We start from the raw sequence: 14,027 nt of genomic DNA on the forward strand, positions 1-14,027 counted from the left end.
AGAACTTAGTGAGTGTCTGTTAATGGTATCAAAAATGATACATTATATAGTATGATAAGTAACAATATTACCACACCAGTTAATGAATTATCTCTCTCAATACTTTGATTAAAACAAAGGGATCCGTCAGGCTCATGAACATATCACAATCATACAAGCTTGAAATGGTATGTTATCAGGATGTAAATGGACTGGAGGCATGTCTGTTCTATCAGTGTAAGAAATGTACAATAAATGGCATTTTTAGCCCACCATCATCAGATGGAGAGCTTTTCAAATTGCTTTACGTCTATGGTCTGTCATTTGTCTGTCTGTTCATCCATAAACAATTCCTGTTATTGCTACATATTGAGGAGTATTAGACGGATCAGACTCCAATTTCAGGTGTAGGTTTCTGTTGGTTGGTAGATTGTACAAACGACACACAAGTGAACAGTAACTTCTCATAATGTAGAGTTACATACAGTAAAGCCAAACAATGAATTAAATTAGTTGTGTCCATTTGATTCTGCTACAGATAAAAAAAAATTAAATAAACACTGACTGACAGACATTTTGTATTTTGAATATGAAAGTTTTTTTTATTGCTATTTATTCGGAAATACTGAATGGATCTTTCTCAGATTTTTTACGCAAGTTCCCTTTGGTCCATATGTCTGACCTTGTGATTTCAGGACTGCTCAGAAAAACACCTAAAGTCACCAGCCAATCCTCTCAGATTTTGTCAATGAAGGATTTCATTGCTGTTTTCGAGGGAAACACATATTGAATGGATCTTTCTCACATTTTATATGCAGGTTCCCTTTGGTGCCTAGTTGTGTCCTTGTGCTTTTGGAACTGATCAGTAAAACAAAAATGCCAACAGGCGACAATTTCGGATTTGGCAGTAAAGGATTATTTTTGCTTTTTCTTAATAGCAGAGAAGAGAAAAGAAATCTAAATTGGAAGGAATACATAAAGAACGAACAATCCTGTTGTTCAGTACCAGATTTATGAGGGTGGCAAATGTTATTTGATAACACGAAGTCAATTCAGAATTACAACAAAAGTGATATTAATCAACAACATTGTTATGCCTGGTTCAGCCGGAAAGGCATTTTCATTTACTGGTGATAGTGCTTTGTGCTCGTGTGTTATCATACATGATCAAGACTGTTGATCAACAGATAAGTATTTCCTTCTTTTGATTATCAATTCACCTCTTTGTGTGCATATTCCAGTGAAAACCAACTGTCATTGTCCATAAGGTGGTACACATGATATATATATATATATAATTTAAAAAGATAAAAACTTTGTGTATCGTATATACAGAGAAAATTAATCACTTAACATGACAAACAAATATATCACTAACGTTTTCAGGCCTCGCGGCCATCTTCAGGTGATTACATTACATGTACACTGTACATTACTTAGTAACCTACATTGTGACATAATGTTATTGTTATAATAAAAGGGGAGTTAATAACTTTATTAATTATGTCCTGACGCAATCTTCAGTGTGTATTTAGGGACGGTTTAAACAGTTTGACAAAAAAGTCTTCTTTGATGATTCCTTTTGACGTTGTAGATTCTGACATCTTATAGAACGGGTATATCAAAAAGTATCCTTTGCCGCAGATGTCCAAATGTTCACTCAGCGGGATATGCAATAATAAAAACAAGAGGCCCAGAGGATCTGTATTGCTCACCTGGATATTTAAGTCAATGATGCAAAACTTTACATTTCTCTAGAAGGAAAATATTTCCCCTGATGAGCCTCACCCCACAGATACAGCTTCAAATTCCCTAGGGGTGGGGACAGAGATCAGTTGTTAATCTCTTGATGTCCAGCAATGCTATATTGAGTTATGGGATGATAATTCCAATGGCTTCAAAGATATAATCTGTCCTGGGGTGGGACCAGACCCAAGGACAAATTATCAGTTATGATTGTGTTTATCTCCTCATGCTCAGCAATGCTGTAGTTATTCAGTAGGGATCATAAGTGTTTCAAAGAACCAAATGAATTGTTGATGGTGAAAAGCAATAATATGGAAATGAACTAAATCTACTTGGTGGATAGATGTTCTCTGTTTGGCCCCTCCCACCAGGCCCCAGGGGGCCGAAATCCATGCTGTACACCAAACTGATTTCACTTAATCCAAGTTTGCTACAGACCAAATATGGACAATATCCTGTAATTCCTGAAGAACAAGATAGATTTTAAAGAATCAATATATTTTCCCTATTGGGCCTCGCCCCTTTAGCACTAGGGGGCCAAGACCCTCCATTATACAAAACTGATTTTGGGCCAGGTGAGCTAAAAATGCCACGGACATTGTTTCACATCTAGATCAACCTTCACCTTGAGGGATCCTGTCAACTGCAATTTTCATCTGAATTAAAGTAGTTCTTTACGTGAAAATTCCCATAAGATCTATCACATTGATTCAAACAAAGCTACGCAATAAAACTTATTTTTTAGAATATCCTAATTGACAAAAAGAACCTTTGTGGAACTGAGGAAGGTTATTCATCAAGTCCTGTTTTACATGTGAATAAGTTTCTTAGGTAAAAGAAAAAGCCAGAACGACACTGATTTATATACGAACCCGAAAATTCATTGTTGAAATGCTGAAATGTATCTCCTATAAAAGGAAAAGGTATAGAGAAGCTAACATTCTCTGTACAAGAGGCATATGAGACAAGGTTTTTTGCTTTTACAGATCACCCCTCTGACGATAGTCTCGCTCTAAATCTCTTGCTTCCGTGACATGACACTGCATATGACACCATGGAGTTATGGCATCATAATGGAACTAATGAAAACCTTCAGCCAATCACAGCTCAGCGAGGTCAGATTAAACGTGTTGTAATAAAAATTGATGTAATGGATCTTCTTCCATAAATGACATGAATGTGATAAAAGAAAAGAGTATTGAAAGTGCTTGTGATCTTGTGATTGGCAGCAATATGATGCCAAATTATAAACAAGGTGAGACTGGTGCTCCTACCAAGGCTGAACTGGATTCAAATGTCATACATAACATAGTACAAAACCGTCTTTTTGTCTATTTGTATGGTATAAAATGCTAATTGATGTTTAGAGAAGAAGAGAAAGTAATAAATTCTATATATCTTTCTTTGGTCTCAGTAGATGTACACGTTTGAAGAAGACGAAATAGAGACTTAGTATGGTATCAGTTACTATTCTCTTGGATATAGCACAGACCACATCAGTGAATTACGACCTCTTGTTGGAGGTTATTTACACAGATAGATATAATTTGATTAAAACATATAAGGAACTGTTACAATGTAAATAAAACTTTTAATCTTCAGCCCACAAGGTAATTTTCACCAATCAGAAGAGGGTATGATCTGGACCCCAAGCTGGGCCTGATTAGCAGGCTGCTGGGCATCCTGGGATTAGATCTGTCAGCAGAATGTTGAGCAATACTTGTGTAATCTAACAAAATTACTTTTTTGGAAGATTAAGCTGCAAATGAATATGCTACATGTATAGCTGATTACACGAAAACTACAATTAGCTGTGGAAGCAATTAACAGGAAGTTCAATAGATGTCAACTCCATAGAGGAGCAGTGTTGCTACTGGTCGTCGATGGATTCCTGACAGTCGTCAATCGCAATACAATAGTGATGAGAGCGACCGGATCCTCGCTCTATCGCTATGGAGTGCCATGATTACAAGAGTCACACGCAGGGCCATGAGGAGGCCTCATCGACCACAGATTCTACCACTAAATTACTTTTTATTCCTTTGAATGGTCGTCACGGTAACCAAATGAACATTTATCGTATAATGAACAGATCTAGATGTGGTTAATGGTGTCTTTGTGTAAATAAAACAATAAACGACAAGAGGAACAGAAGATCAGCATTTTGTTCTGATAAATTCCATTGTAATAATTACCTCACCATAAGATTCAATGTCATCGATGTTGATTTTGGACTCTTAGACACTGGTCTTAATTAGATAGTCAGTCTGATACATGAAAAATTATATTCATTAACAATATTTTGTTACTTTATTCTGACTTTTTACACTCAATTTTATGATCAGATAGCTGAATAAACACTACATGGACCAACTCATAGGACAGGTTGGTACTTCTGATAGACTCCTGTTTGTCATTATAGAAAATTTCCAGTATGGCTTCATCGACAGTCTTCACCTGGACATTACTGATAGATTCCAATTGGGTTTTGTTGATAAGACTATGCTTCAATGATAGTCTGCAGTTAGCCATCGTTGACAGACTCCACTTGGATGTCATTGAAAGACACAGGATCAGAATAATTGATAGTCTCATTGATAGTCTCCTGTTCAGAGTTATTGATAGTCTCCTGTTCAGAGTCATTGATAGTCTCCTGTTTGTAGTCATTGATAGTCTCCTGTTCAGAGTCATTGATAGTCTCCTGTTTGTAGTCATTGATAGTCTCCTGTTTGTAGTCATTGACAGTCTCTTGTTTGTAGTCATTGATAGTCTCCTGTTCAGAGTCATTGATAGTCTCCTGTTTGTAGTCATTGATAGTCTCCTGTTTGTAGTCATTGATAGTCTCCTGTTCAGAGTCATTGATAGTCTCCTGTTTGTAGTCATTGATAGTCTCCTGTTTGTAGTCATTGATAGTCTCCTGTTTGTAGTCATTGATAGTCTCCTGTTTGTAGTCATTGATAGTCTCCTGTTTGTAGTCATTGATAGTCTCCTGTTTGTAGTCATTGATAGTCTCCTGTTTGTAGTCATTGATAGTCTCCTGTTCAGAGTCATTGATAGTCTCCTGTTTGTAGTCATTGATAGTCTCCTGTTTGTAGTCATTGATAGTCTCCTGTTTGTAGTCATTGATAGTCTCCTGTTTGTAGTCATTGATAGTCTCCTGTTCAGAGTCATTGATAGTCTCCTGTTTGTAGTCATTGATAGTCTCCTGTTTGTAGTCATTGATAGTCTCCTGTTTGTAGTCATTGATAGTCTCCTGTTTGTAGTCATTGATAGTCTCCTGTTTGTAGTCATTGATAGTCTCATTGATAGTCTCCTGTTTGTAGTCATTGATAGTCTCCTGTTTGTAGTCATTGATAGTCTCCTGTTTGTAGTCATTGATAGTCTCCTGTTTGTAGTCATTGATAGTCTCCTGTTCAGAGTCATTGATAGTCTCCTGTTTGTAGTCATTGATAGTCTCCTGTTTGTAGTCATTGATAGTCTCCTGTTCAGAGTCATTGATAGTCTCCTGTTCAGAGTCATTGATAGTCTCCTGTTTGTAGTCATTGATAGTCTCTTGTTTGTAGTCATTGATAATCTCCTGTTTGTAGTCATTGATAGTCTCTTGTTTGTAGTCATTGATAGTCTCCTGTTCAGAGTCATTGATAGTCTCCTGTTTGTAGTCATTAATAGTCTCCTGTTCAGAGTCATTGATAGTCTCCTGTTCAGAGTCATTGATAGTCTCCTGTTTGTAGTCATTGATAGTCTCCTGTTTGTAGTCATTGATAGTCTCCTGTTCAGAGTCATTGATAGTCTCCTGTTCAGAGTCATTGATAGTCTCCTGTTTGTAGTCATTGATAGTCTCCTGTTTGTAGTCATTGATAGTCTCCTGTTCAGAGTCATTGATAGTCTCCTGTTTGTAGTCATTGATAGTCTCCTGTTTGTAGTCATTGATAGTCTCCTGTTTGTAGTCATTGATAGTCTCCTGTTCAGAGTCATTGATAGTCTCCTGTTCAGAGTCATTGATAGTCTCCTGTTTGTAGTCATTGATAGTCTCCTGTTTGTAGTCATTGATAGTCTCCTGTTTGTAGTCATTGATAGTCTCCTGTTCAGAGTCATTGATAGTCTCCTGTTTGTAGTCATTGATAGTCTCCTGTTTGTAGTCATTGATAGTCTCCTGTTCAGAGTCATTGATAGTCTCCTGTTTGTAGTCATTGATAGTCTCCTGTTCAGAGTCATTGATAGTCTCCTGTTCAGAGTCATTGATAGTCTCCTGTTTGTAGTCATTGATAGTCTCCTGTTCAGAGTCATTGATAGTCTCCTGTTCAGAGTCATTGATAGTCTCCTGTTCAGAGTCATTGATAGTCTCATTGATAGTCTCCTGTTTGTAGTCATTGATAGTCTCCTGTTTGTAGTCATTGATAGTCTCCTGTTTGTAGTCATTGATAGTCTCCTGTTTGTAGTCATTGATAGTCTCCTGTTCAGAGTCATTGATAGTCTCCTGTTTGTAGTCATTGATAGTCTCCTGTTTGTAGTCATTGATAGTCTCCTGTTCAGAGTCATTGATAGTCTCCTGTTCAGAGTCATTGATAGTCTCCTGTTTGTAGTCATTGATAGTCTCCTGTTTGTAGTCATTGATAGTCTCCTGTTTGTAGTCATTGATAGTCTCCTGTTTGTAGTCATTGATAGTCTCCTGTTCAGAGTCATTGATAGTCTCCTGTTTGTAGTCATTAATAGTCTCCTGTTCAGAGTCATTGATAGTCTCCTGTTCAGAGTCATTGATAGTCTCCTGTTTGTAGTCATTGATAGTCTCCTGTTTGTAGTCATTGATAGTCTCCTGTTCAGAGTCATTGATAGTCTCCTGTTCAGAGTCATTGATAGTCTCCTGTTTGTAGTCATTGATAGTCTCCTGTTCAGAGTCATTGATAGTCTCCTGTTTGTAGTCATTGATAGTCTCCTGTTCAGAGTCATTGATAGTCTCCTGTTTGTAGTCATTGATAGTCTCCTGTTTGTAGTCATTGATAGTCTCCTGTTCAGAGTCATTGATAGTCTCCTGTTCAGAGTCATTGATAGTCTCCTGTTTTTAGTCATTGATAGTCTCCTGTTTGTAGTCATTGATAGTCTCCTGTTTGTAGTCATTGATAGTCTCCTGTTCAGAGTCATTGATAGTCTCCTGTTTGTAGTCATTGATAGTCTCCTGTTTGTAGTCATTGATAGTCTCCTGTTCAGAGTCATTGATAGTCTCCTGTTTGTAGTCATTGATAGTCTCCTGTTCAGAGTCATTGATAGTCTCCTGTTCAGAGTCATTGATAGTCTCCTGTTTGTAGTCATTGATAGTCTCCTGTTCAGAGTCATTGATAGTCTCCTGTTCAGAGTCATTGATAGTCTCCTGTTCAGAGTCATTGATAGTCTCCTGTTCAGAGTCATTGATAGTCTCCTGTTTGTAGTCATTGATAGTCTCCTGTTTGTAGTCATTGATAGTCTCCTGTTTGTAGTCATTGATAGTCTCCTGTTCAGAGTCATTGATAGTCTCCTGTTCAGAGTCATTGATAGTCTCCTGTTTGTAGTCATTGATAGTCTCCTGTTCAGAGTCATTGATAGTCTCCTGTTCAGAGTCATTGATAGTCTCCTGTTTGTAGTCATTGATAGTCTCCTGTTCAGAGTCATTGATAGTCTCCTGTTCAGAGTCATTGATAGTCTCCTGTTTGTAGTCATTGATAGTCTCCTGTTCAGAGTCATTGATAGTCTCCTGTTCAGAGTCATTGATAGTCTCCTGTTTGTAGTCATTGATAGTCTCCTGTTCAGAGTCATTGATAGTCTCCTGTTTGTAGTCATTGATAGTCTCCTGTTCAGAGTCATTGATAGTCTCCTGTTCAGAGTCATTGATAGTCTCCTGTTTGTAGTCATTGATAGTCTCCTGTTCAGAGTCATTGATAGTCTCCTGTTCAGAGTCATTGATAGTCTCCTGTTCAGAGTCATTGATAGTCTCCTGTTTGTAGTCATTGATAGTCTCCTGTTCAGAGTCATTGATAGTCTCCTGTTCAGAGTCATTGATAGTCTCCTGTTTGTAGTCATTGATAGTCTCCTGTTTGTAGTCATTGATAGTCTCCTGTTTGTAGTCATTGATAGTCTCCTGTTTGTAGTCATTGATAGTCTCCTGTTCAGAGTCATTGATAGTCTCCTGTTTGTAGTCATTGATAGTCTCCTGTTTGTAGTCATTGATAGTCTCCTGTTCAGAGTCATTGATAGTCTCCTGTTCAGAGTCATTGATAGTCTCCTGTTTGTAGTCATTGATAGTCTCCTGTTTGTAGTCATTGATAGTCTCCTGTTCAGAGTCATTGATAGTCTCCTGTTTGTAGTCATTGATAGTCTCCTGTTCAGAGTCATTGATAGTCTCCTGTTCAGAGTCATTGATAGTCTCCTGTTTGTAGTCATTGATAGTCTCCTGTTCAGAGTCATTGATAGTCTCCTGTTTGTAGTCATTGATAGTCTCCTGTTCAGAGTCATTGATAGTCTCCTGTTTGTAGTCATTGATAGTCTCTTGTTTGTAGTCATTGATAGTCTCCTGTTTGTAGTCATTGATAGTCTCCTGTTCAGAGTCATTGATAGTCTCCTGTTTGTAGTCATTGATAGTCTCCTGTTTGTAGTCATTGATAGTCTCCTGTTCAGAGTCATTGATAGTCTCCTGTTCAGAGTCATTGATAGTCTCCTGTTCTGAGTCATTGATAGTCTCCTGTTCAGAGTCATTGATAGTCTCCTGTTTGTAGTCATTGATAGTCTCCTGTTTGTAGTCATTGATAGTCTCCTGTTTGTAGTCATTGATAGTCTCCTGTTCAGAGTCATTGATAGTCTCCTGTTTGTAGTCATTGATAGTCTCCTGTTCAGAGTCATTGATAGTCTCCTGTTTGTAGTCATTGATAGTCTCCTGTTTGTAGTCATTGATAGTCTCCTGTTTGTAGTCATTGATAGTCTCCTGTTCAGAGTCATTGATAGTCTCCTGTTTGTAGTCATTGATAGTCTCCTGTTCAGAGTCATTGATAGTCTCCTGTTTGTAGTCATTGATAGTCTCCTGTTTGTAGTCATTGATAGTCTCCTGTTTGTAGTCATTGATAGTCTCCTGTTCAGAGTCATTGATAGTCTCCTGTTTGTAGTCATTGATAGTCTCCTGTTCAGAGTCATTGATAGTCTCCTGTTTGTAGTCATTGATAGTCTCCTGGTTTGCTTTATTGATAGTCATAGATACAAAGGCATAGTGCATATTTTTATTTTGAAGCTTCTGGCAACATGTTGTTGAAACAGTCACTAATCAGGTACTCCATGTCTGAAATGGTTCTGACAAGCTATCTGAAATTTCATCTTTGTCTTGGACTATATGGAATCTCTGTAGATTTGTGCTAACAAATCTACCATTCCTGCCAATCTCATGAGAATTTACGTTTTGGTATGATAACAAAAACAATTCCAGACAGATTTTGAGAAGTTGCAGTCATTGTAAATATGCTGGAAATGAGTTGAAATACTTGGTATACATAATTTAATTGCTTTGACACATATACAAGTTAGTTGAAAAGTGTTTTATCTTTCCATCAATGTTTGACTTATAACTATCCCACCGTTGCTAACTATATAAACATTGCCTGAATGCCGATCTTTAGAAGGGTCGCTAGAATTTGGCTTTTTTTTATATAGGGAAAAATAAGATTGGGGATAGAAAAGTCAGAAACCTTCAGAATATGTACTGCCTGAATATACCTTTCATGGGTTCTCTAGAAGCAGGTGTTTTTTCTTCCTTTTTTCAAAACCATCACATCTGCTTTGGCAAGTTTTCATGACTTATCCGTCAATGAATTTTTAAAAAGAATATCAGCCATTTAAAAGCTTTACTACTGCCAGGGAAAGGATATAAGGTTTGGTATTGACATTCCAGGCAGTGTTGATGTTTCTGGAGACTCGTTAAAACATTTCCATGCAGACATTTATGTAATGTATAATTTATGACAGATATTTTGAAATTCATCGTGGTCTCCCAAGAGTTTCATTTCCATGAATATCATGAAATCATAAAATTAATGTCCACATACAAACTGAAAAGACAGGCAGACAGCTGTACGGTAAAGAGACAGAAAATCTGTAATTTACCATGATCTCCAATGAGTTTCACAAGCATATTGCTAAAAGATCTGAAGAATGCATTACTAGAGGCCAAAAGGACCTGTATCATTTCTTGGTCATCTCACTATAAAAGTCAATATTTTAACGTCAGTTTCATGGAAAAAATATCATGTCAATTCATTCAAACAAGTTACTGCCTAAACAGAATCAGGGAGCTTGGGGTGAGCTTTTTAATTCTGAAAGGAATGAAAATCTTTCTTATTAACATAGTGAATTACTTACATCCAAGCTAGGGTATTTCTCACCACCAACATGGCTCAAGGTCAATTAAAGTCAGATAGATGATAAAGGACACCATATAGTAGCTAGCTTACTCTTCCTTCAGATAGATGATGAAGGACACCATATAGTAGCCAGCTTACTCGTCCTTCAGATAGATGATGAAGGACACCATATAGTAGCTAGCTTACTCTTCCTTCAGATAGATGATGAAGGACACCATATAGTAGCCAGCTTACTCGTCCTTCAGATAGATGATGAAGGACACCATATAGTAGCTAGCTTACTCTTCCTTCAGATAGATGATGAAGGACACCATATAGTAGCCAGCTTACTCGTCCTTCAGATAGATGATGAAGGACACCATATAGTAGCCAGCTTACTCGTCCTTCAGATAGATGATGAAGGACACCATATAGTAGCCAGCTTACTCGTCCTTCAGATAGATGATGAAGGACACCATATAGTAGCCAGCTTACTCGTCCTTCAGATAGATGATGAAGGACACCATATAGTAGCCAGCTTACTCGTCCTTCAGAAAGATGATGAAGGACACCATATTGTAGCCAGCTTACTCGTCCTTCATATAGATGATGAAGGACACCATATAGTAGCCAGCTTACTCGTCCTTCAGATAGATGATGAAGGACACCATATAGTAGCCAGCTTACTCGTCCTTCAGATAGATGATGAAGGACACCATATAGTAGCCAGCTTACTCGTCCTTCAGATAGATGATGAAGGACACCATATAGTAGCCAGCTTACTCGTCCTTCAGATAGATGATGAAGGACACCATATAGTAGCCAGCTTACTCGTCCTTCAGATAGATGATGAAGGACACCATATAGTAGCCAGCTTACTCGTCCTTCAGATAGATGATGAAGGACACCATATAGTAGCCAGCTTACTCGTCCTTCAGATAGATGATGAAGAACACCATATAGTAGCCAGCTTACTCGTCCTTCTGATAGATGATGAAGGACACCATATAGTAGCCAGCTTACTCGTCCTTCAGATAAGCTTACTCGTCCTTCAGATAGATGATGAAGGACACCATATAGTAGCCAGCTTACTCGTCCTTCAGATAGATAATGAAGGACACCTGATAGAAGCCAGCTTACTCGTCCTTCAGATAGATGATAAAGGACACCATATAGTAGCCAGCTTACTCGTCCTTCAGGTAGATGATGAAGGACACCATATAGTAGCTAGCTTACTCGTCCTTCAGATAGATGATGAAGGACACCTGATAGAAGCCAGCTTACTTGTCCTTCAGGTAGATGATGAAGGACACCTGATAGCTTTCTCGTCCTTCACGTAGTTGATGAAGGACATCTGCTAGCTTACTCGTCCTTCAGGTAGATGATGAAGGACACCTGATAGAAGCTAGCTTATTCGGCCTTCAGATAGATGAAGAAGGACATCTGATAGAAGCTAGCTTATTCGGCCTTCAGATAGATGATGAAGGACACCATATAGTAGCTAGCTTATTCATCCTTTAGGTAGATGATGAAGGACACCTGAAAGAAGCTAGCTTACTTGTCCTTCAGATAGATGATGAAGGACTCCATATAGTAGCTAGCTTACTCGTCCTTCAGATAGATGATAAAGGACACCATATAGTAGCCAGCTTACTCGTCCTGGTAGATGATGAAGGACACCATATAGTAGCAAGCTTACTCGTCCTTCAGATAGATGATGAAGGACACCATATAGTAGCAAGCTTACTCGTCCTTCAGATAGATGATAAAGGACACCTGATAGAAGCCAGCTTACTTGTCCTTCAGGTAGATGATAAAGGACACCTGATAGAAGCCAGCTTACTTGTCCTTCAGGTAGATGATAAAGGACACCATATAGTAGCTAGCTTACCCGTCCTTCTGGTAGATGATGAAGGACACCATATAGTAGCAAGCTTACTCATCCTTCAGATAGATGATGAAGGACACCATATAGTAGCTAGCTTACTTGTCCTTCAGATAGATGATGAAGGACACCATATAGTAGCCAGCTTACTCGTCCTTCAGATAGATGATGAAGGACACCATATAGTAGCCAGCTTACTTGTCCTTCAGATAGATGATGAAGGACACCATATAGTAGCCAGCTTACTCGTCCTTCAGATAGATGATAAAGGACACCATATAGTAGCCAGCTTACTCGTCCTTCAGATAGATGATGAAGGACACCATATAGTAGCCAGCTTACTCGTCCTTCAGATAGATGATGAAGGACACCTGATAGAAGCTAGCTTACTCGTCCTTCAGATAGATGATAAAGGACACCATATAGTAGCCAGCTTACTCGTCCTTCAGATAGATGATAAAGGACACCATATAGTAGCCAGCTTACTCGTCCTTCAGATAGATGATGAAGGACACCATATAGTAGCCAGCTTACTCGTCCTTCAGATAGATGATGAAGGACACCATATAGTAGCCAGCTTACTCGTCCTTCAGATAGATGATGAAGGACACCATATAGTAGCCAGCTTACTTGTCCTTCAGATAGATGATGAAGGACACCATATAGTAGCCAGCTTACTCGTCCTTCAGATAGATGATGAAGGACACCATATAGTAGCCAGCTTACTTGTCCTTCAGATAGATGATGAAGGACACCATATAGTAGCCAGCTTACTCGTCCTTCAGATAGATGATAAAGGACACCATATAGTAGCCAGCTTACTCGTCCTTCAGATAGATGATGAAGGACACCATATAGTAGCCAGCTTACTCGTCCTTCAGATAGATGATGAAGGACACCTGATAGAAGCTAGCTTACTCGTCCTTCAGATAGATGATAAAGGACACCATATAGTAGCCAGCTTACTCGTCCTTCAGATAGATGATAAAGGACACCATATAGTAGCCAGCTTACTCGTCCTTCAGATAGATGATGAAGGACACCATATAGTAGCCAGCTTACTCGTCCTTCAGATAGATGATGAAGGACACCATATAGTAGCCAGCTTACTCGTCCTTCAGATAGATGATGAAGGACACCATATAGTAGCCAGCTTACTCGTCCTTCAGATAGATGATAAAGGACACCATATAGTAGCCAGCTTACTCGTCCTTCAGATAGATGATAAAGGACACCATATAGTAGCCAGCTTACTCGTCCTTCAGATAGATGATAAAGGACACCATATAGTAGCCAGCTTACTTGTCCTTCAGGTAGATGATAAAGGACACCATATAGTAGCTAGCTTACCCGTCCTTCTGGTAGATGATGAAGGACACCATATAGTAGCAAGCTTACTCATCCTTCAGATAGATGAGGAAGGACACCATATAGTAGCAAGCTTACTCATCCTTCAGATAGATGATGAAGGACACCATATAGTAGCTAGCTTACTTGTCCTTCAGATAGATGATGAAGGACACCATATAGTAGCCAGCTTACTCGTCCTTCAGATAGATGATGAAGGACACCATATAGTAGCAAGCTTACTTGTCCTTCAGATAGATGATGAAGGACACCATATAGTAGCCAGCTTACTCGTCCTTCAGATAGATGATGAAGGACACCATATAGTAGCCAGCTTACTTGTCCTTCAGATAGATGATGAAGGACACCATATAGTAGCCAGCTTACTCGTCCTTCAGATAGATGATGAAGGACACCATATAGTAGCCAGCTTACTTGTCCTTCAGATAGATGATGAAGGACACCATATAGTAGCCAGCTTACTCGTCCTTCAGATAGATGATAAAGGACACCATATAGTAGCCAGCTTACTCGTCCTTCAGATAGATGATGAAGGACACCATATAGTAGCCAGCTTACTCGTCCTTCAGATAGATGATAAAGGACACCATATAGTAGCCAGCTTACTCGTCCTTCAGATAGATGATAAAGGACACCATATAGTAGCCAGCTTACTCGTCCTTCAGATAGATGATAAAGGACACCATATAGTAGCCAGC

This window comes from Ylistrum balloti, unplaced genomic scaffold, assembly GCF_031769215.1.
Source record: "Ylistrum balloti isolate Yb309-2 unplaced genomic scaffold, AGI_CSIRO_Ybal_v1 Utg369928, whole genome shotgun sequence".
NCBI classification, from domain to species: domain Eukaryota; kingdom Metazoa; phylum Mollusca; class Bivalvia; order Pectinida; family Pectinidae; genus Ylistrum; species Ylistrum balloti.